Below are 14494 nucleotides of genomic sequence, written 5' to 3' on the forward strand. Positions count from 1 at the left end.
TTCTATCCCATACACCATAGAGTTGACAATTCGTATTTTTGTAGCAACTGTTAAATCAGCACATTTCACGACTTTTTCCACGCTCTTCATAGCAAGTCTGCCTAGCATTAATCTTCGACGTGTTTCTTGGCTACTCGCTACGTTATTATTGATTACCGATCCCAGGAGAGAAAAATTCTCAACTATTTCAATCTTCTCTCCATCCACTACAAATGTGTTAAAACTTCCAGTTGTCATGATCTTTAGTTTTTTGACATTCAAATATTGGCCCATCTTTTTGCGCTGTTCCTTAACTTTGAATAACAAGCCCTTCAGATCTTCTTCACTTTCTGCTAGTAGGGGAGTTATCAGTATAACCAAGGTGGTTTATATTCCTTCTTCCAATCTTTACTCCCCAATGGTCTTCTTTCAATCCAGTTTCTCTCATTACAGGTATATACAGGATATAATTGTTCTTTTCTATGTATGCTTACATGAACTATTCAATTAGTACCGTTCAATAATATTCCATGAATAATAATAATAATGATAATAACTGTGATGATGATAATGGTGGTACTTGTTAAGCGCTTACTACGTGCCAGACACTAAACGCTGGGGTGGAGGCAAGCAAATCTAGTTGGACACAATCCCTGTCCCGTGTGGGGCTTACAGTCTCAATCCTCATTTTACAAATGAGGGAACAGAGGCACAGAGAAGTGAAATGACTTGTCCAAGATCACACAGAGAACAAGTAGTAGTACCAGAATTAGAACCCATGACCTTCTGACTCACAGGCTTGTGCTCTAGCCACTAAGGCATTCTGCTATTCACTGTGGTATTTGGTAAACGCTTACTATGTGCCAGGCTCTGTACTAAGCACTGGCAATTCAGATTGGACACACTTCCTGTCCCCAATGGGGCTCACAGTCTTAATCCCTATTTTACAGAGAGGTAATCAAGGCATAGAGAGTGAAGTGACTTACCCAAGGTCATACAGCAGTCACGTGGTGGAGCCAGCATTAGAATTTAGATCCTTCTTACGCCCGGGCCCAAGTTCCATCCACTTGGCCATGCTGCTGAGCAACTAGTTTGTGCAGAGCACTGGACGAAAATAAAATAAAATTAGCAGGGACCTCACTATTACATTACAATTTACCAAGTACATTACAGAGAGGAGTAGGTAATAAAATAAGTACTATATAAGCCCGTCAAAGGGCGGGGACTGTCTCTATTTGTTGCCGATTTGTACATTCCAAGCGCTTAGTACAGTGCTCTGCACATAGTAAGCGCTCAATAAATACTATTGAATGAATGAATAAATTTTGCAGGGGGTTGCATAGAGGTCATGAAAGTAATGATGCATGAATTGGAGAGTCTTGTCTTATGTCGTCGAGTCATTTCCAACCCATAACGACAGCATGGTCACATCACTCCCGGAACGCCCCGCTCTCCCTCTGCAATCGTTCTGGTAGTGGATCCAGGGAGTTTTCTTGGTAAAAACATGGAAGTGGTTTCCCGCTGCCTCCTTCTACTCAGTGAACTCGAGTCTCTGCCCTCAACTCACTCCCCTGACACTGCTGCTCAGCACAGGTGAGCTTTGACTTGTAGCAGATGGCCTTCCCCTCGCTAGCCACTGGCCAAGCTAGAAATGGAATGGGTAGGCCTCAGCCTGACTTTCCCTCCCTTAGCTGAGACTGGTAGAGGACTGGAAACTCTCCAGGTGCGACCCTGAAAGACGCTGGGAGAGTACAAGGAGAGTGAACACATGGAAATGTAATTCCCTGAAGTTTTTCAGGCAGTTAGACCTTTGGTCTGGTGGAGTCAGAGTGAAAGAGTGCTAGGCAGAGGGACAGACACTGAGTAAGAGTATGGAGGCACTGGAGATATTGGTATTTGTTAAGCGCTTACTATGTGCAGAGCACTGTTCTAAGTGCTGGGGTAGATACAGGGTCATCAGGTTGTCCCACGTGAGGCTCACAGTTAATCCCCATTTTACAGAAGAGGTAACTGAGGCACAGAGAAGTTAAGTGACTTGTCCACGGTCACACAGCTGACAAGTGGCAGATCTAAGAACATGGAACAAGAGTAGTTGACCTTTAGTGACCTGGCCATAAGCTCTAACGTAGAGGGAGAAGAGAATGGACAATTATGATGGAGAGAGCTGATTATGCATCTTATGACCACTGGTCAGGAGGTTTTGTTTGCTGCAGAGAGGAGTAGGCAGCCTTTGGTTGTCTGGGGAGATGGGGGCAGGATGTGATTTAAGAAAACTGATCCGAGTGAAGCGTGGATGGGAGAGGGGAGAAATTGGGAAGAAGGTAGATCAGCAAGGAGTTCGACGCAGCAGTCAAGTAAGGACATGATAAGTTCTGGCACCAGCATCATGGCAGGTTGGTTTGAGAGGAAGGGGTGGATCCTGAAAATGCTGTAGAGGAAGGATGAACGGTACAGTGCTCTGCACATAGTAAGCGCTTAATAAATGCTATTGAATGAATGAATGAACAATGCCACATTCGATATGGGCAGTGAAAAAGAGGGAGGAGTCAAGAATAATGTTTGGATTATGGGCTGTAGAGATGTAGAGAGGGGAGGATCGGCAGTCTTGTTTCTCCCCGACCTCTTGAAATATGGCTCTGTCTCCTTCACTCCACAGAAACAGTCCTAGAGTCACTGATGGCCTCTTTCTGCCAAAACCAGTGGCATCTACTCCCTCTGCCTTCAGCACTGTGGCCCACACCCTTCTCCTAGAAACATTATCTAACTGTGGCTTCAGTAACACTGTCCTCTCCCCATTCTTCTCCTGGAGTGCCCTGACTACTCCTTCTCAGCTTTTTTTCCTTTTTTTTTGCTAGTTCCTCCTCTGTCTCCCATCCTCTAACTGCGGGGGTCCTTCAACACTCTGTTCTGGACCCCCTTCTCTTCTCCATCTATACCCACTCCCTTGGAGAATTAATTTGCTTCGATGGCTTTACCATCTCTATGCAGATGATTCCCAAATCTACATCTCTGGAACTGATCTGTCTTCTTCTCTTCAGTCTTGAATTTCCTCCTACCTTCAGAATAACCCTACCTTAGATATCCCATTGATGCTTCAAAGTTAATATGTCTAAAACCTTATTCCTTGTCTTCCCACCCAAACTCTGTCCTCTCATGACTTTCCCATTACTGCAGAAAAGAACACCACCCGCCCTGCTCAAAAGACTATAACCTCAGTATTTTTTGTTGTTGTTTTGTTTTTTCAAGGTTTTTGGTAAGTTCTCACTATGTGTCACGCACTGTACTAAGCACCTGTATATATTTTTATTAGCCTATTTATTTTGTTAATAAGATGTACGTCCCCTTGATTCTATTTATTGCTATTGTTTTTGTCTGTCCGTCTCCTCCAGTTAGACTGTAAGCCCGTCAATGGGCAGGGATTGTCTCTATCTGTTGCTGAATTATACATTCCAAGCGCTTAGTACAGTGCTCTACACATAGTAAGCCCTCAATAAATACTATTAAATGAATGAATACAAGATACGCAACGTGGATGTAGTCCCTGTCTCGCATAGGGCTCACAGTTTTAATCCTCCTTTTATTCATTCATTCATTCAATTGAATATATTGTGTGCTTACTGTGTGCAGAGCACTCTACTAAGCGCTTGGAATGGACAATTCGGCAACAGATAGAGGCAATCCCTACCCAACCATCGGCTCGTCGTGTAGAATGGGGGAGGCAGACAACAAATCACAATAAGTAGACAAGGCATCAATAACGTCAATATAAACAAACAACATTCTAGATATATACATACCATTCATAAAATACATAGAATAATAAAATACTATGTGTATATATATATATATATATGTATATAAGTGCTGTGGGGTAGGGAGAAGGGTAGAGCAGAGGGAGGGAGTAGAAACCATGGGGAGGGGAGGAGGAGCAGAGGAAAAGGGGGGCTCAGACTGGGAAAACCTCCTGGTACAGGTATAGAGCCACGCATAATACCACAAACAGGCCCTTGAGCAAAGTTAGGTGTCCCTGGTGGGTGTCGACATCCCAATAATCGCTTCGACTTAGGCTAGTATGGTCCATGAGAGAGAAGGGAGAGGGAGAGGGAGAGAAAGATGTAGAAAGAGGTGAATGGGGGGAGAGGGAGTGTCAGATGTGTGTTTAGAAATTCACCGCCCAAGGTTTTCACGTTTGGATTCAGTGAATCCTCCACTTGGCCATCCAGAAACAGGGGGCCCAGGTGACTCCTCCTCCAAAGAAAAAGAGACAGAGAGAGAAGTTACCAAGACACTTGGAAGTTGAATGACTAAGCTCTCATCTCCCCTCTCCACCTCGCGTAGGCAATGTCTCTGGACTCAGGTCTGTACCCTTTAAACACTAAATATTCACTCCACTGCACTTTTAAACAAAGCTTTACATTCTACTGTTTTCACTCTCTATAGTGTATTTTAAAAGCTTATCTTCCCATGTGGACTGTAAGCTTCTCGTGGGCCATGACTGTGTCTAATTATTCCACTTTATTGTACCGTATTGTATTAGCAATAATAGGAATAATGATGGTATTTGTTAAGCCCTGAGAAGCAGCGTGCCTCAGTGGAAAGAGCACGGGCTTTGGAGTCAGAGGTCATGGGTTCGAATCCCAGATCTGCCACTTGTCAGCTGTGTGACCGTGGGCAAGTCACTTAACTTCTCGGTGCCTCAGGTACCTCATCTGTAAAATGGGGATTAAGACTGTGAGCCCCACGTGGGACAACCTGATTCCCCCGTGTCTACCCCAGTGCTTAGAACAGTGCTCTGCACATAGTAAGCGCTTAACAAATACCAACATTATTATTACTATATGCCAAATACTGTTCTAAACGCTGGGATAGATACAGGCAATCATGTTGTACCACGTGGGGCTCACAGATTTAATCCCCATTTCACAAAGGAGGTAACTGAGGCCCAGAGAAGTTAAGTGACTTGCCCAAGGTCACAGAGCTCATAAGTGGAGGAGCCGGGATTAGAACCCACGACCTCTGACTCCCAAGCCCGAGTTCTTTCCACTAAACTATGCTGTATTGTATTATAGTGCACACAGTAAGCACAGAGTAAATACCACTGATCGATTGCCTGACTGATATGTGGAGTCAGTCAGTCGATATTTGTTGAGCTCTTACTGTGTTCAAAGCAAGGTTCTATGCGCTTGGAAGAGTACAATACAACAATAAACAGACACACTCCCTGTTCACAATGAGTTTACAGTCTAGAGGGGAATACAGACGTTAATGCAAGAACCTGGCAATGCGGTCTTCTTGGAAAATCATCGGCCTGGAGTCAGGAGATCCAGTCTCTAATCTCACGTCTGCCAATGGTCTTCCGCTTGACCTGGGAAAAATCACTTAACCTCTCTGGGCCGTAATTTCTTCATCGGTTACTTTTTCATTATTTTTTAATGGCATCTGTTACGCTTTTACTGTGTGCCAGGCGCTGTACTAAGCACTGGGGAAGACACAAGCTAGTCAGTTTAGACACAGTTCATGTCCCACATAGGGCTCACAGTCTTAATCCCCATTTTATAGATGAGGGAACTGAGACACAGAGCAGTTAAGTACCGTGCTCCGGGTCATCCAGCAGAAAGTGGCGGAGCCGGGATTAGTACCTCGAACCACAGGCCCTTCCTTTATCCACGCTGCTTTCCATAATAACATAATCATAATTTTTGTCTTCTGCTGATCTGCTTTAAAAGTATTATACGTAATTTGTTGCCAGTGGAGTTTCGACTGGAAGAACGTTAAAGCCTTAAATACCGGCTAGCAATTTCAAAGGCATTTTTTTCCTCAGAAGAAATGAGCAATAACAAACATATCCACGATTTTCCATTTCATTCTTCCCCATGTTGGGTACATTTCCAAAATCATTTTAGCTATTTTGAAAAAAAACAAATTCTTCCTCACCCTTCCCAGATTAAAAGGACATTATTATTCAGTAATTTCTATTCCGGATAATGATAACTAATCAACAGGTCTACTTTCCCAGCATCCTAATATATCCCAAATATACAAGCTTGTAAAGTCACAGCCCAGCATGGAGTTAGCGTTTTCTACCTTTGATCTATTGAATCCAATTAAGTAGTTAAAGATCATTTACACAGTCAAAATCCCAGCCAAGTAAATAGAATATCTATAAGCAATTTCAGCCAACATTTTTCAGTGACCCTTTATCCTAGGAAAAAATTACACTTAACGGTGTTAATATGAATACAATCGCATTCTACGATAAATAATCATTTTCTTCTCTTGAGGGAATGAACATTTTCATTGCCATAGATTATAAGAGTTCTTCTCGATCTCTTTCTATGTTCATACGACCAGCTGGATTCTTGTTCAGACAGGCTCACCTACCTTTGAACCATTAGAACAAAAGATTCAAAGGTAAAAAAAACCAAAAGAAACCACTTCACAACCAATTTAAGGAGTGTGGCGTTGTATTGGAGTGCAGCATTATTTCCATAAAATTAGAAAAATTGTTCCCAAACCATTACTTGGAGAAGTTTTGTCTCAGACTTCGGCCATTACTCTCCTTAAAACATCCGGTTCAAGAGAATTGTCTGCTTGGAAGTAAGATCCGATCTCAAGTTTAGAATTCACGCCCATGTTTATAGGTGAGCTGAGACAATGTGCTATAGACATTGGAAAAGAATATTCACATGACCTGGTTTTAGTGCTTATCATTTAAGCAGCGTGGCTCAGTGGAAAGAGCACAGGCTTTGGAGTCAGGGCTCATGAGTTCAAATCCCAGCTCTGCCACTTGTCAGCTGTGTGACTGTGGGCGAGTCACTTAATTTCTCGGTGCCTCAGTTACCTCATCTGTAAAATGGGGATTAAGACTGTGAGCCCCACGTGGGACAACCCGATTCCCCTGTGTCTACCCCGGCGCTTAGAACAGTGCTCTGCACATAGTAAGCGCTTAACAAATACCAACATTATTATTATTATTATCATTAACCTTTCTATTTGATGAGCAGTCCTGGTAAAAGCAAGATCTTGAAATGACAGCAGAAATGAATTTCAGAAATTCCACTGGGTTTTATAATAATAATAATAATGGTGGTATTTGTTAAGCGCTTACTATGTGCAAAGCACTGTTCTAAGCCCTGGGGGGATAGAAGGTAATCAGGTTATGCCACGTGGGGCACACAGTTTTCATCCCCATTTTACAGATGAGGTAACTGAGGCACAGAGAAGTTAAGTGACTTGCCCAAGGTCACACAGCTGACAAGTGGCGGAGCCGGGATTAGAACCCACGACCGCTGACTTCCAAGCCCAGACTCTTTCCATTGAGCCACGCTGCTTCTCTAGGGTATGGTACCCGTACCATAGGGTATGGTATTTAACCATACCCTACTAAACTACTTTCGTCATCGTCTCTCAGGATCGCAACTGGAGAGTTTCCAGTCCTCTACCAGTCTTGGCTATGGGAGGGAGAGTCAAGCAGAGGCCTGTCCATTCCATCCCCAGCTTGGCTAGTGGCTAGCGAGTGGCAGGCCATCTGCTACAAGTCAAAACTCACCCGTGCTGGGCTGCAGAGGCACGGGAGAGAGTCGAGGGCAGGGACTCGAATTTACTGCGCCGAAGAAGGCAACGGTAGACATAACAGACATGGAGTAGTGGATAGAGACTGGCCTGGGGGTCAAAAGCCCATGGGTTCTAATTCTGGTTCCACTACCTGTCTGTGTGGCCTTGGGCAAGTCACTTCACTTCTCTGGGCCTCAGTTACCTCATCTGAAAAGTTGGGATTAAGACCGTGAGCCCCATGCAGGACAGGGACTGGTTCCGCCCCAATTTCCTTGTATCCACCCCTGTGTTTAGTACAGTGCCTGGCACATAGTAAGCACTTAAATATCACAGCTATTATTATTATCTTCTAGACTGTAAGCCCGGCGCGGACAGGTATTGTCTCTCTTCATTGCTGAATTGTACTTTCCAAGTGCTTAGTACAGTGCTCTGCACACAGTAAGCGCTCAATAAATACCATTGAATGAATGAATGAATGAATGAATGAATGGTGAACCACTTCCACCATTGCACCAAGAAAACTCTATGAATACACCGCCAGAACGATCGCCAGATGGAGGTGGAACGCTCTGGGAGAGACACATCGTGGAGTCGCTGTCGTTCGGAGATGACTCGACAGCATAAGACATGACAATATAATAATCAAAGAATATTGATTATTGAAGTATTGAATTGATATTGAATTATTATAGAATCTGTGAATTTGGAGATGTCCTTGCTCCAGTAGAGGAATGAGGGGTAGGTTCTGTCAACCTCGATCTGTCTATACCTCAACCTCATTTGTCTTGCCCCTGACTCCTTGGCCACATCCTCCCTGTGGCCTCAACTCCCTCATCTTTCAGATCTGACAGGTCCACCACTCTCTCCACCTTCATTCATTCATTTATTCATTCAATCATATTTATTGAGCGCTTACTCTGTCCAGAGCACTGTACTAACCTCTTGGAAAGTACAATTCAGCAACAAATAGAAACAATCCCTACCCAACAACGGGCTCATAGTCTAGAAGCGGGGAGACAGTCAAGTAGACAGGCATCAAAAGCCTCAAAATAGATAAATAGAATTATAGATATATACAGATCATTAATAAAATAAATAGGGTAATGAGTCTGTACAAATATACACAAGTTCTGGGGGCAGGGAAGGGGGTAGAGCAAAGGGAGGGAGTAAGGGTGATGGGGAGGAGGAGCAGAAGAAAAGGGGGGGTTCAGTCTGGAAAGGCCTCCTGGAGGAGGCGAGCTCTCAAGTTAACGTGGCTCAGTGGAAAGAGCACGGGCTTAGGAGTCAGAGGTCGTAGGTTCTCATCCCGGCCCCGCCACCTGTCACCTGTGTGACTTTGGGCAAGTCACTTTACTTCTCGGTGCTTCAGTTACCTCATCTGTAATATGGGGATTAAGACTGTGAACCTCACGTGGGACAACCTGATTACCCTGAATCTACCCCAGCGCTTAGAACAGTTCTCGGCACATAGTAAGCCCTTAACAAATACCAACGTTATCATTATTATTATTATTATTATTATTAAGTTCAAAGCCCTCCTAACGTCACATCTCCTCCAAGACGCCTTTCCTGACTCACCCCTCATTTTCCCTACCTGATATATACTTGGATCGGTAACCCTTAAGCATAATGACATTCACCCCGCCCTCGGCCCCAAAGCATTTATTTACATGTCTTTATACTGTGATATTTTCCCTACCTATAACTTATTTTAATGTCTATCTCCCCCTCTAGACTGTAAGCTCCTAGAGGCCAGGGGATGTGTGGATCGAATCTATTGTATTGTACTTTCCCAAGCACTTAGTACTCACAGAAGGCAAGAAGCATAGCCTAGTGGATGGAGCACGGACCTGGGAGTCAAAAGGATCTGCCACTTGTCTGCTGCAAGACCTTGGGCAAGCCACTTAACTACTCTGTGCCTCAGTTACCTCATCTGCAAAATGGGGAGTAAGACTCAGAGCCCCATGTAGTACAGGAACTGTGTGCAAACTGATAAGCTTGTACCCCAGCACTTAGAACAGTGCCAAGGCATATAGTAAGCACTTTACAAATACCATCGTTATTATTATTATTACCTACTCATTCATTCATTCATTCATTCGATAATATTTATCGAGTGCTGACTATGTGCAGAGCATTGTACTGAGCACTTGGAATACAATTTGGCAACAGATAGAGACAATCCCTGCCCAAAGACAGGCTCACAGTCTAAATGGGGGAGACAGACAGCAAAGCCAAACAGAACAAAACAGAAACAAGGCATCGTTAAGATAAATAAAATTAAGGAGATATACACCTCATTAACAAAATAAATAGCGTAAGAAATAACATATACAAATGAGCACAGTGCTGAGGGGACGGGAAGGGGGCAAGGGAGGAGCAGAGGGTGGGGAGGGGAGGGGGAGCAGAGGGAAAAGGGGACCTCAGTCTGGGAAGGCCTCTTGGAGGAGGTGAGCTCTCAGTAGAGCTTTGAAGAGGGGAAAAGTGTTAGCTTGGTGGAGGTGAGGAGGGAGGGCATTCCGGGACTGCGGAAGGACATGGCCCAGGGGTCGACGGTGGGACAGACGCGAACGGGGCACAGTGAGGAGGTGAGCGACAGAGGAGCTGAGTGTACAGGGTGGGTAGTAGAAAGAGAGAAGGGAGGTGAGGTAGGACGGGGCAAGGGGATGGAGAGATTTGTTTCATGAGCTGTACATCATTCTATTCTATTTGCCATTGTTTTTATGAGATGTTCTTCCCCTTGACTCTATTTATTGTCATTGTTCTCGTCTGCCTGTCTCCCCCGATTAGACTGTAAGCCCGTCAATAGGCAGGGACTGTCTCTATCTGTTGCCGATTTGTACATTCCAAGAGCTTAATACAGTGCTCTGCACAGAGTAAGCGCTCAATAAGTACTATTGAATGAATGAATAAGGCCAGAATGAGGAGTTTTTTTTCGTGCGGAGATGGATAGGAAGCCACTGGAGGTTTTTGAGGAGGGGAGTGACAGGCCCAGAGCGTTTACTCAGTATAAAGCAGTTATTATTCAGAGAAGCAGCGTGGCTTAGTGGAAAGAGCCTGGGCTTGGGAGTCAGAGGTTGTGGGTTCTAATTCTGGCTCCGCCACTTGTCTGCTTTGTGACCTTGGGCAAGTCACTTAACTTCTCTGGGCCTCAGTTACCTCATCTGCAAAAATGGGGATTAAAAAATGTGAGCCCCACGTGGGACAATCTGATTATCCTGTATCTACCCCAGTGCTTAGAACAGTGCTCTGTACATAGTAAGCGATTAACAAATAGCATAATTATTATTCCATGTTTAGTACAGTGCCTGGCACCTAGTAAGCGCACAAGTAAGGTAAGAAATTGATCAATCGATCAAAATTATTGAGTGCTTATTGTGTTCAGGTAGTGAATTAAGCGCTTAGGAGAGTACCACATACCCAAATAACAGACACATTTCCTGCCCACAACAAGCTAACGGTCTAGAGGGAGAGACAAACATTAATATAAATAAATAAATTGTGGATATGTACATAAGTTCTGTGGAACTGGAGGTGGTGAATAAAGGGAGCAAGTCAGGGTGACGTAAAAGGGAAACGAGGAAATGAGGGCTCTTAGAGATGTGCCTTCTGTGTGCCTTTGATGGGGGGGAGAGTAATCGTCAGATCTAGAAAGGGAAGGCATTCCAGGCCGGAGGCATGACGTGGGTGAGAGGTAGGTGGTGAGATAGATGAGATCAACGTGCACTGAGTACGTCGGCATTAGAGGAGGGGACCGTGCGGGCTCGGTTGCAGAGTAGCAAGGTGAGGTGGGAGAGGGCAAGATGATCGAGTGCTTTAAAGCTGATGGTAAAGGGTCTCTGTTTGATAAGGAGGTGAATGGGCAGCCACTGGAGGTTATTGAGAAGTGGGGCAACATGACGGAACGTTTTTTGTAAAAAAAGGATCCGGGCAGCAGAATGAGGTATGGACTGGAAAGGGGAGAGATAGGATGCAGGGAGTCAGCTAGGAGGCTGATTCATTAATCGAGACGGGATAGGATTAGTGGTTGGATCAACGTGGTAGCTGTCAAGAAATATCACTGATCGATTGATAAATGGGGCCTAAAGGTGGTATGACTGTAACCTAGTAATAATGGTAACGATGGTATTTCGTTAAGTACTTACTATGTGCCAAGCACTGTTCTGAACACTGGGGTAGATAGGGGTAATCAGGTTGGACACAATCCCTGTCCCACATGGGGCTCACAGTCTCAATCCGCATTTTACAGGTAAGGTAACTGAGGCTGAGAGCAGTTAAGGTCGGGCAGCAGACAAGGGGCAGAGTCTGAATTAGAAACCGTGATCTCTGACTCCCAGGACGTGCTCTTGCCACTAGGCCATACCTTTTCTCTCGTCACAACCCCCGGGTTCGATTCTGCGAGACAAGTGAGAAGCACGGTTTCGTAACCCGTCAGAGATTCAGGTCTCAGACTGCGAAAGTCCCGGAGGTTTGAGTTTCAGCAGCAACGTTAGCTGCCACTTGGGCATTGAAACCCGTTCGTTTCCCAGCCCAGAGTCAGGTGTTCTCATCCGTCCTAGAAATAGTCCTAGAAAGAGATTAAACCACCGAGGCCACGGAGATCAAATGGAGCTATTTGCCAAGGTAAGTTTTGCCCTTTAAGCAATGAAATGGTCCATTGAACGTGACAATCACAATATGTATAGGGCTCCTCAGTGACCTCTCCATATGGATTCTGCGTTCTCAAGTGCAGATGTTAATAACTCTTGGATCCACGTCTCCCACTGCGTGTTCCTTTCAAGACTAAAGGCATCATAAAACACTAAAATCACATCTCCTCCAAGAGGCTTTTCCTAATTTCTCACTTTATCTCCCCTCCCTTCTGCATCACCTTCGTACTTGGGTCTGTACCCGTTAAGCATTCTGCCTCTACAACACTGAAGTACGTATCCATTCATTCATTCAATGGTATTTGTTGAGCGCTTACTACGTTCAGAGCACTGTATTAAGCGCTTGGAATGTACAAATCAGCAACAGATAGAGACAGTCCCTGCCCACTGACAGGCTTACAGTCTAATCGGGGGAGACGGACAGACAAAAACAATAGCAATAAATAGAATCAAGGGGATGTACGTCTCATTAACAAAATAAATAGGGTAATAAAAATATATACAATAGAGTGAACGAGCACAGTGCTGAGGGAAGGGGAAGGGAGAGGGGGAGGAGCAGAGGGAAAGGTGGAGAAAAGAGGGTTTAGCTGAGGGGAGGTGAAGAGGGGGTAGAGGGGCAACAGAGGGAGCAGAGGGAAAAGGGGAAAAATCCATCCACAGTTGATTTTAATGTCTGTCTCCCCTTTCAGTTTGTCCTGTAAACCTTTTGTGAGTAGGAAGTATGTTTCCATAGCTATAGTACTGTAGTCTCCCAAGTGCTCAGTAAGTACCACTGATTGATTAATTGATGATTTTCTGCTCATTCACGCAACAATTTTGATGTTGCTGTTTAGAATCGAGTACATGCAATCTACTAGTCGCTGTACAGAACATGTGATAGAACTTTTGGAAAGCAGAGTATGAAGAAGTGGCATGATCTAGTGGCTAGAGCATGGGCCTGTGGACTTATATCTACCCCAGTGCTTAGTACAGTGTCTGGCACATAGTAAGTGCTTAAAAATTAGCATTAAATAAAATGAGACAAGATGGGGTTCTAGTGAAAAGGAAATGAGATTTCATTCTAGGCATTTGGGGTAAAATGCCATGTGGATCAGGCCAAAGGTCTATTCGGGTACCCTGTGATAATTGTGCTCCTTGTTTTTTATAATTCCAACTTCATCCGTACTTTTAATGTTTCCTCTATTCATTCATCCATTCATTCAACTGTATATATTAAGCGCTTACTGTGTGCAGAGCACTATATTAAGCTCTTGGGAAAGAATACAACAAAAACCAGTGACTGTCCCTGCCTACAGCGAGTTCTCAGTCTAGAAAAGGGGAGACAGACATCAGTACAAATAAAACAAAATGACAGATATATACATAAGTGCTTGGTGCTGGGTAGGGGGAAGAACAAAGGGGTGAGTTTAGGGTGACACAGAAGGGAGTGGGAGATGAGGAAAAGTGGGGTTTAGTCTGGGAAGGCCTCTTGGAGGAGAGGGGCCTTTAATACCACCTTTCATTCTTGAATCAATCCATACCCTTCTGCAGATACACATTGGCCTTTTTGGTACGCTTACACCTATGAATTCATCCATTCATTCATTCGTATTCATTGAGCACTTACAGTGTGCCAAACACTGTACTAAGTGCTTGGGAGAGTGCAATATAACAGTAGACTGGCTCATTCCCTGACCACAAGGAGCTTACAGACAAGAGGAGGAAACAGACTTTAATGAATAAATAAATGACTAAATAAATTACAGATTTGTATATAAGTGCTGTGAGGCTGAAGGGGGAAATAACTAATAATAATGCTGGTATTTGTTACGAGCTCACTATGTGCAGAGCACCGTTCTAAGTGCTGGGGTGGATACAGGGTAATCAGGTCGTCCCACATGAGGATCACAGTTAATCCCCATTTTACAAATGAGGTAACTGAGGCACCGAGAAGTTAAGTGACTTGCCAAAAGTCACACAGCTGACAAGTGGCGGAGCCGGGATTCGAACCCATGAGCTCTGACTCCCAAGCCCGGGCTCTTGCCACTGAGCCACGCTGAATAAAGGATGAATAAATGAACACACTGTAAACTCTCTCTAGACTGTAAGCTCGTTCTAGGCAGGGAACATATCTACTATGTTCTATTGTATTTCCCTAAGCATTCAGTATGGCGCTCTGCAAGCAGTAAGCGCTCGATGAATGCAATTTATTGATTGAATAAAATATAACAACTCCCTAATCACTTAGTTACTCACCCTTCCCTTCCCCTACTCCAGCACGTGTGCACGTCTTTAAACTCTATTTCTTTTCTCTAAGATTTATTTTAGTGTCT

This window comes from Ornithorhynchus anatinus, chromosome 4, assembly GCF_004115215.2.
Source record: "Ornithorhynchus anatinus isolate Pmale09 chromosome 4, mOrnAna1.pri.v4, whole genome shotgun sequence".
NCBI lineage: Eukaryota > Metazoa > Chordata > Mammalia > Monotremata > Ornithorhynchidae > Ornithorhynchus > Ornithorhynchus anatinus.